The sequence below is a fragment of the Pelodiscus sinensis genome, chromosome 3 (assembly GCF_049634645.1).
Source record: "Pelodiscus sinensis isolate JC-2024 chromosome 3, ASM4963464v1, whole genome shotgun sequence".
NCBI lineage: Eukaryota > Metazoa > Chordata > Testudines > Trionychidae > Pelodiscus > Pelodiscus sinensis.
The window spans coordinates 93266905-93286896 of NC_134713.1; the positions used below are offsets into that span (position 1 = coordinate 93266905).

Here is a 19992-nt window from a genome sequence, read left to right on the forward strand (position 1 = left end):
GGGAGGCCATGTCAGTGAGGGTGGGTTTGTTATTTTAGGTTTTTTTGCTTCTCACTTGTGTACAGCCCCCGACTGATTTTTCTGTCAGGCAGCTTCCCCATCCAAAAAAGGTTTCCTTCCCTGCATGTAATGGATAAATGTCTTGGGGAAATGATTTAATGGACAGGTGCTTGGTAACTGAATGAGCTGGAAGTAGTTGGGGAGTCCCATGATTGCCACAGCTTGGAGCCAACCCCCCCCCATCATTATAGTCTACCTTGCTCCTCCCACAAGAGGGGTGGTTGATTGGAAATAGGCAGGACTTGACAAATGGCGGCGAAAACCGCTCACCAGCCCCGTAAGGCACATGCACAAGAGCCGCATTGCGCATGTGCGCACCGCGAATGAACAGGGCGCGCGGCTGAAATCTACTCGCCACGGGCAAGTAGATTGTATTGTTGTTGAGCCTTAGTAATAGGGATGATAAAATGCATTTAATTATGTAGTCATGTAATTGCTGAAAACTGCACACGAGGAACTGGCTTTTAAGTTGGGTCCCCATATGTACCAGCTCTGCCTGCCGCCCCCACATGTTGCTGACTCCAATACAGAGGCAGCAGCACAGGAGGTGTGGGGTGAACCATGCAGGATAACTGATGTCAACAATTATTCTTTCACATCCCTAGTTGGTAAAGTTCCAGCAATTAAGTTGCTGGATGGACATGGATTTGGGTAGAGGGGAAGTTGATGATTACCTGTTCTCTTCATTCTCTCTGAAGCACTTGGCACTGGCCACTGTTGAAAAACAGGATACTGGGCAAGATGGACCGTTGGCTATATTGGGTCAGACCATTCTCTTAAGGAAGTTAAATATGGATCAGATTATTTTAATTTATCTAGCATGTCAAGAAATTGGACAACATCATCTTAATGGGAAGTTACATCTCAAGAACCACATCTTGCATCTTTTAACTTCTATTCTCTGGTAACCAGAAATGGAAGTTTATGTCTAGTTATCAGCCTCCTGGTAGACTTCTGAGAGAATGTATCCAAGAATGAATTCAGTTTAAAAAATGAATACCATGTGTGGCACTACAGATTTGCTAGTAAGCTAAGTTATAACACGTAAGTCTCCTAAATACAGGCAGTCCCCGGGTTACATGGATCCGACTTACATCGGATCCCTACTTACAAACGGGGTGAGGCAACCCCACACTAGCTGCTTCCCCCCAGCAGACCAGGGAGACGCGAAGCTAGCGCTCCCGCCCCCCCAGCAGACCACGGAGACACGGAGCGGCTTTTCTCAGCAGACACCTCAGCTTGAGAATAAAGGACTGAGGGAAATGAAGTGTGGGAGAATAAAACTGAGCTCTGGAGAAATGTTTGGCTAGAGTTTCTCCTACAATATGTACCAGTTCCGACTTACATACAAATTCAACTTAAGAACAAACCTACAGTCCCTATCTTGTACGTAACCCGGGGACTGCCTGTAGTATTTCTATTAAGCGTCCCTTAGGAAATGTACATTCTAGGCATGCTGCCTTCATAGAGAGACTCAGCTCCCCCCCATCTGCCTCACTCCCTCATAGTACACTATGACTACTGCCCTTTTCCCACCTCTCCCGAACACAGATCCCTCAAGCACAACTTCATCTGCTTTCCCCATGCATGCTTTGCCTGGCAAGGGAAACAGGCAGGGCTCTGTCCCTTAGAGCCATGCCAAAGGGGTAAGGTCAGCAGGCAGCTCTATCTGGCACAGGTGTTAGTACTGCCAGGATGCAGCCTTCAGGTTCCTGAAGGTAAAGTCCATAATTGCTGGTTGGTAGTTTAGGCATAGTAGTAATGAGACAAACATGGAACCTGATCCCAGCAGCTGAGCACCCACACAAAACCCCCTCATCAGAATCTCATCAGATTCTCATGCCCGCTCCCAGTAACCTTGTGGCTCCACCCGCTAAGGGAGCACAATCCAGTTTGGGAATCTCTGTTGTAGAAAACAAAAATATTTACGTGTTCTAGCCTCAGACTTTACATTTATTCTGTTCTGCATATGCCCAACTGCACTATGCTTCCTATGTACTACATGTAGATTCATTCTACAGGTTACCACACCAAAGAACTCTTCTCATTGAGCCTTCCCTATAAGCCAATCTTCTACCTTTATTTTTACTGGTACATTTGCAGATTGTCAGAATAGGCTCCAGAGAGCAAATGTGGTGAATGTCAATTGCTATAGCACATCAACAATATAAAATTCAATAGAAGTCAAATGTGAAGTACTACAATTAGCAAGGAAAAAAACTCCCAAATGTTCAAATATAAACAGGTCCCTTCCAGCCCTACATTTCCTTGATTCTTTAATGAGTTATATACTGGTATGTGTGAGTTCATTCACTATCAATAATAAAAACTATAGGGTACGTAGCACTGTTTGGTATCTCAGATTGCCTGGCTCTCCCTGGGCCCACAGTGACTCTCACCACACCTCTTGTGTCAACTGTTTTACAAGCCTGACCTTTTTATTCAAGCAGTTACTCACAACTAACTAGGACACACTGTTCCCTCTCCAGGTGCACCAGTGAGTAACGACTGTAGCTAAAAGTTCCAAGATTGTATTAAGCACAAAGGGGATTTTGTTTGTTCATTGTTTTTGTTGGGAAAGAAGGAATTAACACCACCAACAGACAGGGAAAAAATACACAGTGAACACAGATTGCCAGTAGGGCCCTTATGTTAAATTTAGAAAGTAGACCCTGTAATACATGCAATTTCACATGACAAGCATATCTTGAGACTATAAAATTTATGTTTTGTCAATTCAAATGTCAAATATCAATTAACATTTGGGACCACATACAGGTCTAGTCTGGAAAATGATGTAACCAGAGCTACTCAACTTTGGAAGCCCCAAGAGCCACAATGATACTCATAACACATGCCGAGGGCCGCAATTTAAGTGTGGTTGTATATACACATGCCAATATATGCAAATAGCTTCTTTCACACTGAAAGGCATGAATATAAAGATTAAGCCTTAAGCCACAGCACTGGACCCAAACGTGACCAGTGTGAGCCAGTTGGCACCTCTCAGTCTCTGCCCACAAGGCTAAGCAGCAAGCATTTCCCACAATGCCCCAGTGCTCCCAGCACCTCCTCCCTGGGGGCTAGAAATGCCAACACCCTGTACCCATCTGTTCCAGCAACCCCATCTGATTGCATCTTTCAATGCTCACCCTGCCTGGGAGACGCCTTGCCATTGTGGAGCGTGTTCCCAGTGGAAGCCATGTTCAAAAGATCCCACCCATGGGCCATGTGTTGAGCCCTGAGTAAACCCAAACTGCTCCGCGGAGTGCAAATAAAAACGGCCTGCGTATTGTGTAGCCCTGATGTAAACTGTACAGTACAATCCCCCCAAAAATTCAAAATAGAGTATAATTCAACAGTTCTGTGAATCCTCAAATACACATGACTTCTGCAGAATATTCTTCAGCTAGTTCTCCACTTGGAGTAGGCTTTTGTATGTGACAAAGTGGGGGGTTTATTTGCCTTGTTATGTTGCATGTGATTTCTACTGTTCTATAATAATCCTGTGTATGTGCCTTAGTTTCTAGGGGCACTGCACCAATACCTAGCTGGTGATGGGAATTTCAGGTGTGAGACTCCCTCATGTAAACAATGACCTATGCCCTTCATAATCTGAGCCTGGGAGCTGGTGTGACCAAGTGAGACCTTTTTATGGGCAAGCAGAACAAAGACCAGAGAAGGAGCCTGGCCGGGGGGGGGGGGGGGGGGGGGGGGGGCGGGGGGGTGGACACTGACACCAGGAACTATGAGTTTTGGCAGGCTTGGGTGTAGGGGGAGGGTCAATGCTCTAGTTCTGAATCCCCCTCTCCCAAATATGTATTATACTGATTGAGATTACTGTGATGACAAGTTATTCTGAACTGTGTCCCTGTGGAATTATAAACTTCTTCAGTCTCATGGCTGAGAGTCATATCTGACTGTGGATGGGGATGCAGGGCTCAGTGACTCCCCACAACTCAGTGACAGGGGTGTATTATCCAACAGTTATGTGAATCCTCAAATATACATGAATTCTGCATAATGTTCTACTTACTCCAAATGGAGAGACTTTTGTATTTTAAGAGGGCCCATCTTTTTCTTATCCTTTCCCCGCCACATATTGCTTAATGTTCTTAATGATTCCAGACACCTCTTAAGCAAATCCTTTGTAAATAATAAGGTAGCTAAAGATATCCAAGCAATATTTACTACACCCCACATATAGCTAATTTTCACTGTGGGGTAAGTCATAGAGGGAAAATAAACACAAGGAGAACTGGGTTTACTAGTGATAAATAGTATGTGCACAGCTGCTAAGGTAAATACAAAAAAAGAGCAGTGTCCAGGGACACACTTCTCTTTAATGATTAAAGAATATTTTTCTCCCTTATAAAATGGTTGCTTTGGGGGAAAAATGAGGGGAAAGTGCTTTTGGGAAGGCATAGCTGCACACAAGCAAAGACTATAGATGGTTTGGGCTTCCATCTAAAGAGCTCATTTGCTTTCTAGTTATGATAAATTATTTTACTTTGTAAATATTAACTCTTGAAAAAAACCTGCTGAACAACTTCTCAGCAGACATTCCCACCAGCTCCAAAAGCAGTTTGTTTTGGTTTTTAAATAGGTGTTTAAAATGAACATAAAACAGTTTGTTATAAAATCACAATGGAGATACTGTTGAGGCAAAATGAATGAGAAGAAATAAGTATTTCACATTTTCTGTTACATACATGTTAGTGAATCTAATTGTATTTTAATAAAACAATCTGGGTGTGCCTCAGGATCTTGCTTTTTTAGTTTAGAATTACCATGAAAATGCTCTGGAAAACATTCTCTTCTCTTTAGTATAGCCACTCCCTTTATTGCTACACTCAATCCTAATTTAGTAGAATTCATTCCATTAATTACCTGCATTCTACATAGCCTCAAGCTAACCAATATATGTTGCCAAAAACTCTTGTCTAACACCTACGCTCTTAAGACTCAATGTGGCAGCCTCCCATTGCTCTCAAAAACTATTGTTCACCTGCACTTCTCTGCAAGAAACTCTTAAGAATCTATTAAATCCAGTCTCTAAAGTTTGGCAGCCAAGGACTGGCTTGCTATGTAAAATCACACACTAAATCAATTTTATGTAGATACCATTTAAAGCTATATACTGTTAACAGTATCAAGTAAGACAGGGAGAAATATGGAGCAAGCTTGAGGAAATGAGCACTACCTACAGACTCTCAATCTTTGTTATTCTTATAGAAAGCCATCTTTCAGTCAGCTATGGGAGAGCATTTTTGGAGCCATATTTTTGGCCACAAAAAATATTTTCAACTATCTCACCACAGGACATACCACCAGGAGTTTAGTGTAGGTGCAGCATAGCTTTGCTTTCATTGATTTACCTTGTTTTGCTCATGGGGTGGCTCTACTAAACCAATCAAGGCACAGTTCTGGATCACACCTTTGCTAGTATAGTATACTGATATTCCATTTCACACAGCAAGATTATGAGATTAGAGATGTAAATTCCTGTTTAGTTAACCAGTTAAACATTAAGTTTAACCAGTTATCTGATTAAACAGGGGCAGGCGGTGGGGCCAGGCTGAAATGGCCACCATAGTGTGGGCAGGGGCTACTTTCAGCCCCATGAGCTAAGGGCCAGCAGCTTCCTGCAGGACCCAGAAGCGGCAGCAGGGAAGGGGACTGCTCCTTAGTAGCAGTTCATGGGTGATGCTTACGGGGTAGCCGGTTATCTGTTCATATCTTTACCCCCATAAATTTAAAAAGCCCACACTTTTTTAAAGTATTTAACATTATTTTAAATGCTAGAGGTGAAGCAGAGTTTGGGGGTGGCTGACAGCTTAGAACTCCCCACGTAATAACCTCACTACACCCAATTTGAGAACCCCTGCTCTAGTGACTATACTAAGGAGTGTTTCTCACTCTGGCTGTGTCTACATTGGCAAGATTTTGAGCAAAAGCAGTTGCTTTTGCATAAAAACTTGCCACCTGTCTACACTGGCCACGAGTTCTTGCACAAGAACACTGATGTTCTAATGTAAGAAATCACTGCTTCTTGCGCAAGAACTACGACGCTCCCGCTCAGGAATAAGTGTTCTTGCGCAAGAGGCCAGTGTAGACAGGCAGCCAAGACATTTTGCGCAAAAGCAGTCTAAACAGAAAAAAGCCCTAGTGGCCGCTTGGACGCTCTGTATCAGCAGGCAGCTCCCGGACTTCCTGGTAACCTGAGCCCTCTTAAAGGCAGATGCTGCCTGCAGAGGCCACGAGGCAGAAGCCTTTCTGCTGCCTCTGCCCAGAGCTCTGCCACGCGGCTCTGCTTGCCTTCCCCAATAGCCACCAGACCAGGATGGCCGCTCCGGGGGGGGGGGGGGGAACAAGCACCTGCACCCCCAATGCAGGAGGCCTCAAGAGGCAGAAAGCAAAGAGCCCCATTCTGGACCTCAGGGAAGCTCGAGGCCTTCCTGGATCTGAGGGAGGAGGAGGAGGCCCTCCACGACACCCGGGGCACCCGTCGCCGCAACGTGGAGATCTTCAGCCACATGGCCCAGGAGCTCTCGTACCAGTGACATCCAGCCCGGACCCTCCAGCAGGTCCGAGCTAAGGTGAAAGAGCTGTACCTGGGCTATGTTCGAGCCAGCGAGGGCCAGGGGGCAGGAGCCGACAGCTGCCCCCACTACCAGCGGCTCCACTGCATCTTGGGCCAGGCAGCACCACATGGCCCGTCCGTACCCATGGACACCTGCAGGCATGCCCCCGTCACCAGGCCCAGCGAGGCGGGGGAGGAAGACGAGCCACCCTGCAAACGGAGGTCCTCTCCGGAAGCCCCGACGTCTCCCGTGTGTCCTCGGAGGCCAGGGAAGGATCCAGTGGTGAGTGTTGTACTTTGTCCTCACAAGGGTGGTGGGGGGGAGCCTGGCGCCCAGGGGGAGGGAGCAGGAAGGGGAGGGAGCGTCACTTAGGCAGCATGAGCTGCACGCTGTGTAGCATTAGCAGTATGCAGCACATGCAGCCATGTGCAGCCTGGTGACCGAGCGGCATGTGGCCGCAGCAGGCAGCTCCAGGGCACGCCTGGGACCATGCTGCTCACTCACATCCGGACCGGGGGGAAGGGTGGATGCCGGCTGGTACCAGCCAGGGCCCCAGGGGCTCAAGCCACAGGCCACAGCTCCGCAAGGATGCAGCACACAGAACAGCACACTGTTCCATGCCTCACTGTGAGGTACAGCCAGCTGCTGCTGGGAAAACCATAGTGTTACAGCCCTGGGAACGTGGCTCCCACTGAATCCCTCACCTGCTCCTGGTGCCTTGGCTGGCCCCCCGAGGGAAGTCCTCACTGCGGCCACACACGTCCCTGGGCTACCCTATTGTGAGGGCGAGCGGGAGGGAGAGGGGAGAAGTTCTTGGGCTGGCCCTAGTGCCACCTGAGTTTTGCTGCGAGGATAGTACACTCCCCAGTCACCCCTGGTTCCGTCCAGGAGACAGCCACGTGATAGGGGATCAGGGAGTCCAGAGCGGCCTGCGCCTCGAGGTCCTGGAGGAGGAGTGAAGCAGCCTGGAGCAGCAGCTGCAGCCTCTCCAAAATGGCCAGAAGGGGCCAGAGTGGGCACAAGGCCACCCCTGGCTCCATGGCACAAGAAACAAGCTGAGATAAAAAAGTCAGCCAAAGACACAAGGAGGTGGTGTCCAATAAGGCAGAGGGCAACCACAAATAGAACTGCTATGGCTGTCAGTCCCTGCAAGAGGTCCTAAAGCACACAGCAGGAGAGAAACGGCTGTCCGGGGAGATTCCTTTAAGCACGTGTCTCAAAGAAGCTCCAACCCCCGCCCCCAGAAAGGGATGGTGCCCTTTTGCTCTCTTCAAAATGATTCCGGGCTTCTGCTTTTGCGCAAAAGCATCCTGCCAGTGTAGATGCTCTCTTGCGCAAATACTCTAACACAAGAGTTTTTGCGTTAAAAGTATTTGCGCAAAATCTTGCCAATGTAGACGTAGCCTCTCTGCCCCATGATTATTATTTAATGGAAGTGGAACAGCTCCAACAAGAAACTGATACCCCCACCATCTGAATATTCCATAGTGCAGCTGCTAGTGCACTAGACTGAGAGACAGGAAACACCTGTGCAAATCACTTCTCATTAGGCAGAGTGGGGAATGCAAAACACAATGGAGTTGCTTCTTTCTGAGAAGATAGATGCCAAGCCTGAAGTTCCTTCTAGTGAAGGTTGCCTACATATAATTTGTAGCCTATGCTTTAAGGATCAGGACTTGTGTACATTTTTTAAACAAATAAGATACCCAGCTTTGCATCACCAATTTATATTCCAAAGAATATACAACTCCAAAGCCCCCAAAATTTGCCTGCTACCATTTGACAGAGGGGCAACTGTAATTTACAGGGCTTATCCACTTACACCTCTCAAGTTGGACCACAGAGCTACAAAACCTACATGTAAGAGGTGAGGGACATCAGTATACATTAAAGCCATTTTCTCTAATATTTTGCAATATTCTTCAAAATGTATAAAAATGCAGAACAAGTAAAGGGTACAGATACTATGGAATGGAACTTTTCCAGCGCTGTTCACTGTTACCAGGTCATGAAAATTTCTTCATGTGCTAGCAATAGTCAATTAGTGGTTTCTCCTACCGTAGAGATAGCCTGTTAAGCAAACTAATTTGAAGCATTTTGGAATCTTTAAAATTCCATAGACTTCATCTTCAAATGAAAAAGCTTTATTTTTATATATTGTGAAAACAAGAAAGAAGCTTCTCTTTAACCGTGATAACCAAAGATATTTGGGAACTCTTCCTGAAAGAGCTCATAAAAACTAAAGTTACAGGCTAGTAATAGAGATGTAGCCATGTTAGTCTAGTCTAGCTGAAATAAAAGACAGGACTATGTAGCACTTTAAAGACTAACAAGATGGTTTATTAGGTGATGAGCTTTCATGGGCCAGACCCACTTCCTCAGTTCAAATTGTAGAAGAAAATAGGCGTGACCATATATACAAAGGGATATAATCAAAAAAAGTGCACACATAAAGAGGACAAATCAAATTTCAGAACAGAGGGGGTCCAGAGACTCCTGGCTAGCAGGGAGTCCGTAGGCCAGGATCCCTGTGGCCAGGGCTGGTAGTGGCCAGGACCCAGCCAAGAAGCTGGTGCCCCCCCTGGAGAGCCCACAAGCTAGCAGAAGAGGGACTGGAAAAGACCTCCCCTGGTCCAGCAAATTCCCTCATTCAGGATCGATCAGGTCCCAAGGGTGCAGGACCAGGGAGGTCCAACCGGTACTTTTTGCTGTTTAATACATTATAACCTCAGACAATAAATGTTCAAATGTCATTATTGGAGTCTCTATAAGTTGAAAGGTACCTGGAAATTACTATCAACCTACACCAATGAAAATTTTACGGTCCCACTGGAATATTGCAAATGGCTCAACTGACTGTTGGGTAGGAGGTAAACATCTTCTGCCTGTTGTTCTCCACCCATTACCTCAACTCCACAGAGACAAAATGCTTGGCAACTAAAGAAGTTTCAACAATGAATGCAGCTATTTAATAGTGCTTAATAGTGCCTGAATCTGCCACAGTCAAAGGGCTGGCATGGTTCTGAATGTGGAATTACATCAGAAGCAAAGGAAGGGTCATATATTTTAGATATTACTGCAAAAATAATTAGAGTCTTGCTAAAGGAACAAGATTTAGAAAATCCTATTGAAAAGATGTGGTAAATTTAGTACTACTTAATTTTAACTATGTTCTGATGCTGCTTAAACCAGTCCTCACTAGGGATGTAAATCACATTTAGTTGGCTAACCAGTTAAACAATATGTTTAACTGGTTAACCAACTAATAGGGGGGAGAAGGAAGTGGCTGCTCCAACCTCGATGAAGCGGCCATCCCACCCACTGGGCTGGAATGCCCATCTCTTCCCCTCTCCCCTTGTAGCCTGCGGCAGGTCAGGGCGCCCTGGCCTCCTGGTTAGAGCAGCCCCTATCCATAGCAGGCCCGTCCACGGGGCCCCCTGCACATGGCAGGCAGGGAGTTGCTACAGCCCCACCAGTTTACTTTAACATTAGCCTCACCTGTTAGGCCTCTGTTAAGGATGAGGCTTACTGGTTAACCCTTCACTTCCCTACTCTCAACTGATACAGCGACATGTTTTTGCATATTGCGTGCATAATTCTCATCCAAAGTCATTTGTAAGGCTATAGTGGTCTGCCAACTTTTCAGTGCAGTGTGTAAGGGGACTCTTAGCCCCTTACTAAAACTCAGTGGGAGTTTTTGATTGGCCAGCTCCCAGTACCAAAAGGGGAAGGGTCCATGACAAATCAGGGCCCTGAGACTGACAGACCACAGGGACAATGGAAAGAAGCCAACACTCTAGCTCAGCCTGATTGACAGGTTGGACAGGCCAATGAGGAAATTAGGAGGCCAGGTCCCATCCTCCATGTGAGCTGGGATTTTCTGGGTCTCTCTGAGAAAAGGAGAGAGCGCTCAGAGCAGCAAGAAGAGCAAGCTGTACTGAGAGACAGACCTTCAGTGTCAGAGCCTGTAGCCAGACAGACCGCGCCGCGCCGCGCCCCCCCCCTCCCCCGTCTCATCCATCTTATTTGCCTCTTTGAGGTTCCTGAAGCATACAGGACAGAGAAGGAGCAATAAAATCAGCATAGTCCATGCTGGCTCATCTGATCCTGAGAAGCTGAAAACATAGATATGAGGAGAGAACGATTAAGGCAATAAGCTGGTCTCGAGGCTGCGAGAAGTACCCGGCTGGCACCCATGTTGATACGAACACACAGTCTCTGGGAGAGGAATCTCCCACTGAGAAAAGTATGCCCAGTACTTCCAATTTAGTTATCTCTCTTACAAGTGTAAATTAAGTTCACAACTCCCTTGTAAGAACTGGTCTCACAAAAGACAGACCAGCACCATTTGGCATCACAGATAAGAAAGAGAAATACGTGACCCCATGGGTATAAAGATGGGTACAGCAGCACACTCACTTTTGAGTGTCATTCTATCCTCTACCTGCTGGTCGGGTTAGGTGTTTGACCTCCCAAGGTCTAGTGGCCTAACACTTATAGAAAGATTCACCAAATTTCAAGGATGAGTATTCACATCTGAAATTAAGCGGCAGATGCAGGAGAAAGGCTCCTGCTGTTTTGGAGTCCAGAAAATGTACTATAAATTTGATAGTCTAGGACAGAACTAGATTTGATTTCTTTAAATTGACAATTAGTCCCAACCTGGAGAAAAGATTTAGGACTACCTGAACTGAGTTTGTGACTTGAGTTACCAAAGTTTCCCACACCAACCAGTTGTCAAGATAAGGACATACATGAATACTCCGATGACAAATAGCAACACTAACAGACATTTCATTCAGACTCAGAGCTCCTTGGACAGACTGAATGGGAGCACTTCTTTACCTAGTGAGACAAGATGAAGAAAACTTCCTTACTGCTCAGTGAATATACATATGAAAATATTCATCTTTCTTGTCAAATGTACAGAATCAGTCCACATAATCTATCATCAGTGTTTCCTTTAAGGTATGTATTTGTCCGACTACTCAGGAGCAGGACAAATGCCATCCAGCTGATTAGCAGAGTGTCTACCGCTGTGTTTTTTTGTTTTAACAGGTGGTACACATTCAATGTGCTTTGGTGCACATAAAAATGTAATCTGCACATGGATGGAAAAATTCCACATATGTATTTAGAGGAAACATTGGTTATCAGGTGAAATTAGTTGAAATGAGTGACCTGAAGTAGAGAAACTGTGAAAAACGAAGGCTAGAAACAATCAGGAAATCCTCTCCCCATGAACCATGGAGGAATTATACCCCAATGTAACTTCAAATTTCTGTTATTATGTTCAGCCTCATGGGAATGACCCTTAAAAAGTCTAGGAAGCAATGCAGGAAAGAGAAATGGTCTGGAACTGTATGACATGACACAATGATCCTGAATGATCTGAACAATCTATTACTCTGTAATTATTCCAAACCAAGCCTTCATGGGGGTAGGAGGAGGGGGAAGAACATCAGGATTGTGGAAGGAGAAGAGGAAGGCTAATGGGTACGTTTGAAGAGTTCTTTCTAAGGAGTCTTGGTCTCTGCCAACTCTGCTCAACAGGAGGATCTCCGATGGGAGAAGGAGCCAGAAGTCTAAGATGGACATCTCTGTTTAGTGAAAGTTTAATGTCTCTAGCTTTAAAGATAAAAAGTTATAGTGAGACCCAAATTTCTTAAGGGTAGGTGGCTCATGAATCCTTTAAAGACTGTAAAGTATCTGTTCTGAAGCTAAACCGATCCTGACCTTCAATAGATTAAGTCATGGACCAGACTCTTCAGAGGTTCTTCAGAGAACAAATAAAACTCTGCTCTCAAGTGAGAAAAGAGTTATTTTGAAAAACTCATCATTCTGTACCACTGAATATAACCATATTTGACCAAGATTGTGATTTGGAATGTGCCAAATTGGTGAGGACTGATATTCATACAGATAGAACATAGCATTCAAAGGTATTACCGTCTATTGAGGCAACAGAGAATCACATGGTAAATTCTCACCTTGAGTAGTTTTTTAAGATGAATTTTTATGCTTCTTGAATCTCTTATTAGGTATTGAAGAAGGCTCCCAACTAGACCCAATTGAAGAAAAAGAGAAATTCCAACAGCTGAACTCTCTTAGGAGGTACAATAACTTAATTAGGAGTGGACAAGACCATAATCTGAGAGCAGGAAGTTGCGTAGCAATTTTAGTTATAGGTATCATGTCTTCTTGTACAAAATTTGATGAGAAAAGAGTAGGAGGATCTGCAGAATAGAGACTCATGTTCTAGAGTAGCCCTGAGATGATATAATTACAGCCCTAGATGACAATACCAAGAAAGTAGCAAAATTATTCTGAAGAAGTGAGATGTTTGGTACTGAATCCCCTGATGCTGAGCAATTAGTTAAAATATGATGTTCCCATTGCTCAGCTGCCATGGTTGATGGCTTGCTTTGTGAGGCATCGAAAGGCAGGCTGCAAACACTAGTACCAATGAATCACCAAGTGTTCCTAATGCTGCAGCCAGAAACAGCAATAGAAATTAACAAGTGCACTAGATGAGAGACTGCTGCTGTAAAATTTACAAGGGTTCTCAGTGAGAGACATGCTTCCCAATTATAAAGATTGCTTCAGAATCCACTTAACTGACTTCTTAACCAGTGCCGCCAATATTGATCGGGTAGACTGGGTGGACTGTCTTTCTAATTTCTGACTGCTCTATTGAGATCTCAGATCGGTTGCAGCAGACTCTTTTGTGATTTATGAGGTCTCAATACAATCTCCCTCATCTCTGGAGCACTGGAGACATGGAAGGCAAGGGACAGAAGTCTCCCATTGCCTCAAAAATGTGTGTCTAAAGTTGCTCTCAAGGTCTTTTCCATGAGAAATAATTTGTCTTGATTCTTTAAACTTCTGTGCACTTTTTAAAAAGCTTTGTAAATCACATACTTCACTGTCAAATGACTGTTCCAGGATAAACAGTCATATCTGTCTTATAAAGGGAACACTCTTCTACAGTAGACATGATCTAAAGCTGAGAAAACAGTGAGTAGTCCTGTGGCACGATCGATCGAGTATCATGAGTTTTCATAGGCAAAACCCACTTTGTCAGATGAGATGAGCTAGAGACATGAGTCTGAGGTATATCACAGCCCAGTGAGTTACTGACTACTTATAAGTAATCTACCCCGTCTCTTCTTTTTCACGTCAACAGGCCAAAAGAAACAAAGGTATATATGCAAAACCTAAATGCTTATAGTTTTTACCTACCTACCCTAATCTATAACTACTTAAAAGTAGGGACCCTGAACTGTTCTGATTCTCCCATTGGGCAGTCAGAAGGAATTGGTTGGCAGCTGAGGGTCTCAGGAGGAAGAGCAGAATAGCTTAAGGGATGAAAGTGCAACCCTACCAGATACTCTTATGGGGAGGGGGGAGGAAGGAAGTCCATTCTCTCAGGAATAGGCACTGGAGCTCAAATAATCTGCAGCTTCTCTCTACCTTTTAGCAAGCCTTCCCTTCTTTAACCAAAATTTTCTCTCAGTCTTGAACGAAGAGCTGCTTGAGTCTCACAACTATGCTACTAAGGAAAGAGGGTGTCCTTCTGAAGATCAGCTACAGAATGAAAACTAAGAGGGACTCCTCAAACAAAAAAAGGATGCTTTCCCACTTAAACCACCTAGCTTTCAACAGGCTCCCAGGTAGCCTTATAAATTAAAAATCTATTTTGTGCCCCGCTGTTGTATGCTCTGTTTAAGTGTGTTCCAATTTATACCCCACAGTCAAGCAATTCTAGGGGAACTGCAGCTAAAATGTGGCATAGCAGTCAATTTTTGTAGCTAGGAGGCTCCAGATTGTACAACACTAGGGCAAAGTACATGAAACCAGAAATGACTGTAGGCAGTTAACTCCTGAATTCCCAAATCTGGGCAAGTGTTACTGGACCTAAAAAAAATACAGAAAAAAACAATGTATGTGTTTATCTATAGATAGGACAATCATTTCTGAAGTGAACTGTGACACAACACTGGGCAGTCATCAAAATAAGCAGCATGTTCTTAATATTTTACTAATAGTTGCTTTGGATATTGGTGAGGGGGAGGAGGTGAGAACTAGCCATGGGTTTAAATTAAAATCTGAAGGGATGTGGACATACCAAATACGGTCAGTCCAACCATAAAGGTGAACTAAGCAAGTCACCTAGGGCCAAATTAGACAAATGATTTTTTCTTCTCCATTTAAAAAATATACTAATATGCTATCTCATATAAAAAAGTTGCTGACTGGCCTTCACTAAGTGAAGGGGGGGGTGCTAAAAACCAACCTATGAGCATTTCTGCTTCTGCTTACCAGACTAGTACACTTACAGATGTTTAGATGTCTTTAGTGTTTTTCATTTTTTGTAAAGTAATAAGTTTCTAGGTCTCACAGCAGCAGTGATAACTCTCCAAAAGTAAACAACGTAACCAATTCAGCGACATCTGCCAGAATATGCAGACAATCTGAAAAAAAGAAGGCAAACACCACTATCATCTATTTAACTGATTGGAGCATCAACTTTAAATTCCTGTCATGACATCTTTAAATAAATAATATTGGCATTGATTAGATGCATTAGTGGATGAACCAAGGTAGGTGGTCAGAGTGAAGTACATTGTATTTCATAAAGGAACAAAGAGGAGAATCAGCATAAGGGAAAAAAAGAGATTCACAAAGACAGGGAACACAGAGCGGAAAAAAAAGATGATGGAAAACATGAGGGGACAGAGATGAAGGTGACAAAGAGGAGCAGATTCTCATTAACTAATGCTGAATATGACAAGATGGCAGTCATCAAATATCTATTACCATCATGTAGGAACTAAGCATATTTTCTGTGTAAGCCTCTAGATATTGGAGGGCATTTCACTGTGCATTTTGAGGTGAATACAGTACTGAATTTATAACCCACATCATAGACTATACTTACACACAGAATTGCACACCTTTAAACCACGGGAAAAAAAACCTCACAGACTCTTTAATTTCTTATATGAATGATTGTTTATGTCCTTCATTCTAGGCACCTGTCTAGGCATTCTACATCTGGGCTCTGACAGGCTGAAAGGTATTCCTGCTGCCAACTGCCATACATTACAATGCTAAATACTGACCCATCTGCGCATGCACTGCTTCACAGAATGACCCAGGGCAACCAGATACCAAGAGGCAGGTCCTCAATTAGTATAAAACTATCTAAGTATCCAATCAAGTCACAGCTAAGATGTTCTGGCTAGATCTTTTCAAATATACATTGCCTTTGACAGCCTAGAAAGCATATCCCAGCTATAACTGGTTGTGGCAAATTCAGGCTACTGAGGAATGTGGGATATGTATCAAAGGAATTCTGAAAACAGGCTACAGATGCCAAACACATAACCCAGAACATTTGCTAACATCAGCTCTTCACCGATCACATATTAACTCAGACCAAACCATTGTCTTTGAAAATTTAATGCTGCCTTAACTTGCTTCTTGGAGAATCCTCATATGGGTACTTTTTACAAACTCATTCCCAAATTAGGACAGTTTAATTTGGTTTCCAGAGTCATGCCTTATGTACAAGACAGAAGTATTACGAAGTTTCAAATGTTAAGAAAGCTGAAAGTAAAGCAGAATGGCCTAGTAGGCTAACTTTTCAAAAATACACATACACACAAACTCAATGGATAGTTATAGTTCTGAATAGTAGGTTTTTTGTTTTTTTGTAAGAAAAAAGGTGCCGGTATTCTGGGGCAGAGTTGTTGAGAAAAAGAGGGGGGGAAAAAGCGGCGCAGGGAGCCAAAATGCAGTTGCGGCTCCTTTAAGAGACAAAACGCTGCTCAGGGAGCCAAAAAAACCCAAACAAACCGCTGCATGTCCCGAGCAGGCGTCTGTCAGGAGCTGAGCCTCCCCAGGAAAACAGGTGCTGGTACACATGGAGGAAATGCCATTCCTTTTCTGTGTGCTGGGAAAATGTGTGATGGTATACCGTTCCAGGCCGTGTCGTCACAAAAAAACAACTGGTTCTGAAACAATCTAAGCCTACACTAGAGTTTCAAAGATTAAGATTTGGGAAGATTTTTTTTTTTTTAAATGAGCTTCCCAAAACATGAGGTGAGTAACACAAGAAGAGCACCAAATTTCATCAGGGGATTGGTTCTCTTGCCTAATATACTAGGACAAAGGTGGGCAATAATTTTTGATGGTGGCCCACTCCAAGAATTTGGAAAGTGGACAAGGGCCACTCTCTTCCATTATATTAATGAAGCATGTGTGGGGTTTGGGATTGTGGTTGAGTGCAAAAGGGAGTTTGTGGTAAGAGATTGGGATACATGAAGGGGTTGGGGATCTGGGAGGAAGTTTGGGTGAAGGAGACAGCTGTGACCTAGGGCAGAAGACTGGGGATGCTGGAAAGATTATTAGGGACGATAAAAAGAGGTTAATTAGATAACCGTGTAACTGTTAAAAATCTTAACAGCTACAAGCTACAGGCTCTGCAGTTTTAAGCTTATGCTGGTGAGTCCGCAGCGCTGCCAGCTCCCCAGAAGCTAGAGCTCCCAGTTCCTACTGGATCTCAGCCCCACTCCTGTGGAGTTGGCTGCCACCCAGTGCTGGAGGCTCAGATATCGAGCAGGTATGTGATACTTTAAACACTTTAAAGGGTTATATGATGAGCCTAGGCACTCATTGGGTAACCTTCACAGTTACATGCAAGCCCTCTCACTCTTCCCTTCCCCCTTCTCTCCCGCTTCAGAGGCAGCAGCCGCAACAGTGGAGGGGGCCACATAGAAGCCAGTACACATGGCGAGCTGACTTAAGCTGGCTCACCATGCACAGTGGCTCCCGCAGAGCCACCTGCCCCAGCCCATGCTGCTGCCTCTTTACAGAGGCAGCAGTGGGGGAGGGCAGATGAAGCTCCAACAGAGCCGCCTCTCCCCATGCGTGTAAATACTGAAATTTTCAGCAGTTACACATTTACAAAAAAACACCACATTTTAATTTCCCTAATACAGACCCACCTGTGCAGGACTGTAGCCGGCTTCCAAAGAGCAGCACCAGGAGCCAGCATGTAACTTATGGTAAACAATAAACTCATACATATCAGTCAACCATGTGAACAGTTACATTATTGCATCCCTAGAGGGTACAGGGGTTTCGGTTGTAACCTAGGGCAGGGAATTGGGCAGGGGACCACAGGGGGAGGGAAAGGAAGAGGCTGGGCTGGGACACGTTAACTGAGTGACGCAGCCCAGCTGGTTGTTCAGCCATGCTCCCTGCCTTCCATACCCCCACATGCCGCTCAGAGCAGCCAGCTGCAGGGGCTATATATGCTGCAAGCCTAAGGAGAAGTGGGGAGGGGTAATTTGCGTTGCCAGCTTAAGTCAGCTCTCTGCGTGTACCGGCTTCTACGTGCCCCCCTCCACTTCAGAGGCAGCAGCCGAGGGGGAGAAGCGGGAAGGGAAGGGTGGGAGGGCTTGCATGTAACTCCCATTCGCTGCAAACTGGTTAATGGGAGCTACAAGATTGTGCTGGGGGCAAGAGCAGCATGCAAAGCCTCTCCTTCTCCTCCCCTCTGGACTCATGGGCTGTGTCTACATTGGTACCCCTTTCCGGAAAAGGGATGCTAATGAGACACTCCGGAATTGCAAATGCCGTGGGGGGTTTAAATATCCCCCGTGGCATTTGCATGAACATGGCTGCCGCTTTTTTCCGGCTCGGGGTTTTGCCGGAGAAAAGCGCCAGTCTAGACGGGATCTTGCGGAAAATAAGCCCTTTTCCGCAAGATCCCTTATTCCTACTTTCATACTTGATAAATTTAAATATCCCCCGCGGCATTTGCAATTCCGACTGGTCTCATTAGCATCCCTTTTCCGGGAAGGGGTGTCAATGCAGACACAGCCATGGTGTTCACAATCGCACATAGCTTCGCAGCTGGCTTTTATGAGCAGCGTGTGGGGGCTTAGCTGAGGCTCCCTCTGGACCATAGGTTGGATCCGGCCCATATTTTGCCCAACCCTGTGCTAGGAAAAAGTAAATGGAAACAAGTATTATGAATTGGTGTAAAACAATGAAAATCAAATATCTCAAACAGAAAAATGAAGATAACACTAAGTAAAATTCCATGCTTTCTAATTTTGAAAGGATCAAGACAAAAACAATAATAAAGCGCTCATTTGGCAATTGGCCCACATAGCAGCAAGTCATTTATTGTTAAAAGAGTATAGAATTTGCTGACACATACACCTGAGCGTCATACATTTTTTTTCTGAAAAGGCATCAATATTGAATTTCAGCTAGAAAACGGTCATTGTTATATTCCTCATTGGCAAAGCCACCCTTCAACTTGAAGAAACAAAAGTAGTACAGTAAACTTCCGATAATCCGGCACCTTTAGCCTCAGAAGGGGAGGCTATGAGGGGTCTGGAGTGGGGTGGGAGGAGATGCCACCCCATACCTCTCATAGCCCCCCCCTTACGATAGTCCAGCTCTGCCCCAGGCATCCCTGATTCAGCCGCTGCTGGTCAGTTTCAGCAGCAGCTGAATCGGGGATGCCTGCAATAGAGCAGCTGGGGTGCTGCCGGGTTGGTCCCACAGTGCCGAGGGGCGGCGCTATGGCACCAACCCAGCAGCACTCCAGCTGCTTTTGGGGATGCCTGGGACAGAGCAGCTGGGGTACTGCCCGGTTGGTCCTGTAGCGCTGCCCCTCGGGGCTGCGGGATCAACCCGGCAGCACCCCCGCTGCTCCTGGGGACGCCTGGGGCAGAGCAGCTGGAGTGCTGCCGGGTTGCTCCCGCAGCGCCAAAGGACGGCGCTACGGGACCAACCCGGCAGGACCCCAGCTGCTCTGCCCCAAGGGTCCCCGATTCAGCCGCTGCTGAAACAGATCAGCGGCTGATTCCAGGAAGCCCGGGGCAGAGCAGCTCTGCCCCGGGCTTCCTGGAATCAGCCGCTGATCTGTTTCAGCAGCGGCTGACTTGGGGATCCCTGGGGCAGAGCAGGTGGGGTCCTGCCGGGTTGGTCCTGCAGCGCCGAGGGGCGGCGCTACGAGACCAACCCCACAGCACCCCAGCTGCTCTGCCCCAGGCGTCCGGATTCAGCCTGCTGGTGAAACTGACGCTGCTGGTCAGTCCCCAAGAGCAGCTGGGGTCCTGCCGGGTTGGTTCCGCAGCGCCGTCCTTGGGGCTGCGGGACCAACCCGGCAGCATCCCAGCTGCTCTTGGGGATGCCTGGGGCAGAGCAGCTGTAGTGCTGCCGGGTTGGTCCCGCAGCCCCAAGGGGCAGCGCTACGAGACCAACCCAGCAGCACCCCAGCTGCTCTGCTCCCGGCTTCCCCGATTCAGCTGCTGGTCAGTTT

The 19992-nt window shown here is 45.7% G+C and overlaps 1 protein-coding gene across 17 annotated transcripts in view; it reads right to left on the reverse strand.

Annotated features, from left to right (window-relative positions):
• The window catches only part of EPB41L2 (erythrocyte membrane protein band 4.1 like 2), a 285231-nt gene that overhangs the window by 227809 nt on the left and 37430 nt on the right, over positions 1 to 19992 (reverse strand). For 2 of the 17 annotated variants that reach the window (XM_075924158.1, XM_075924157.1), the window contains one exon: positions 14984 to 15118. The exons of the other annotated variants lie outside the window; for them this stretch is intronic. The gene's annotated coding sequence lies outside the window, so the exon portion shown is untranslated. The remainder of the gene's footprint in view (positions 1 to 14983; positions 15119 to 19992) is intronic. 17 annotated transcript variants of the gene reach the window in all.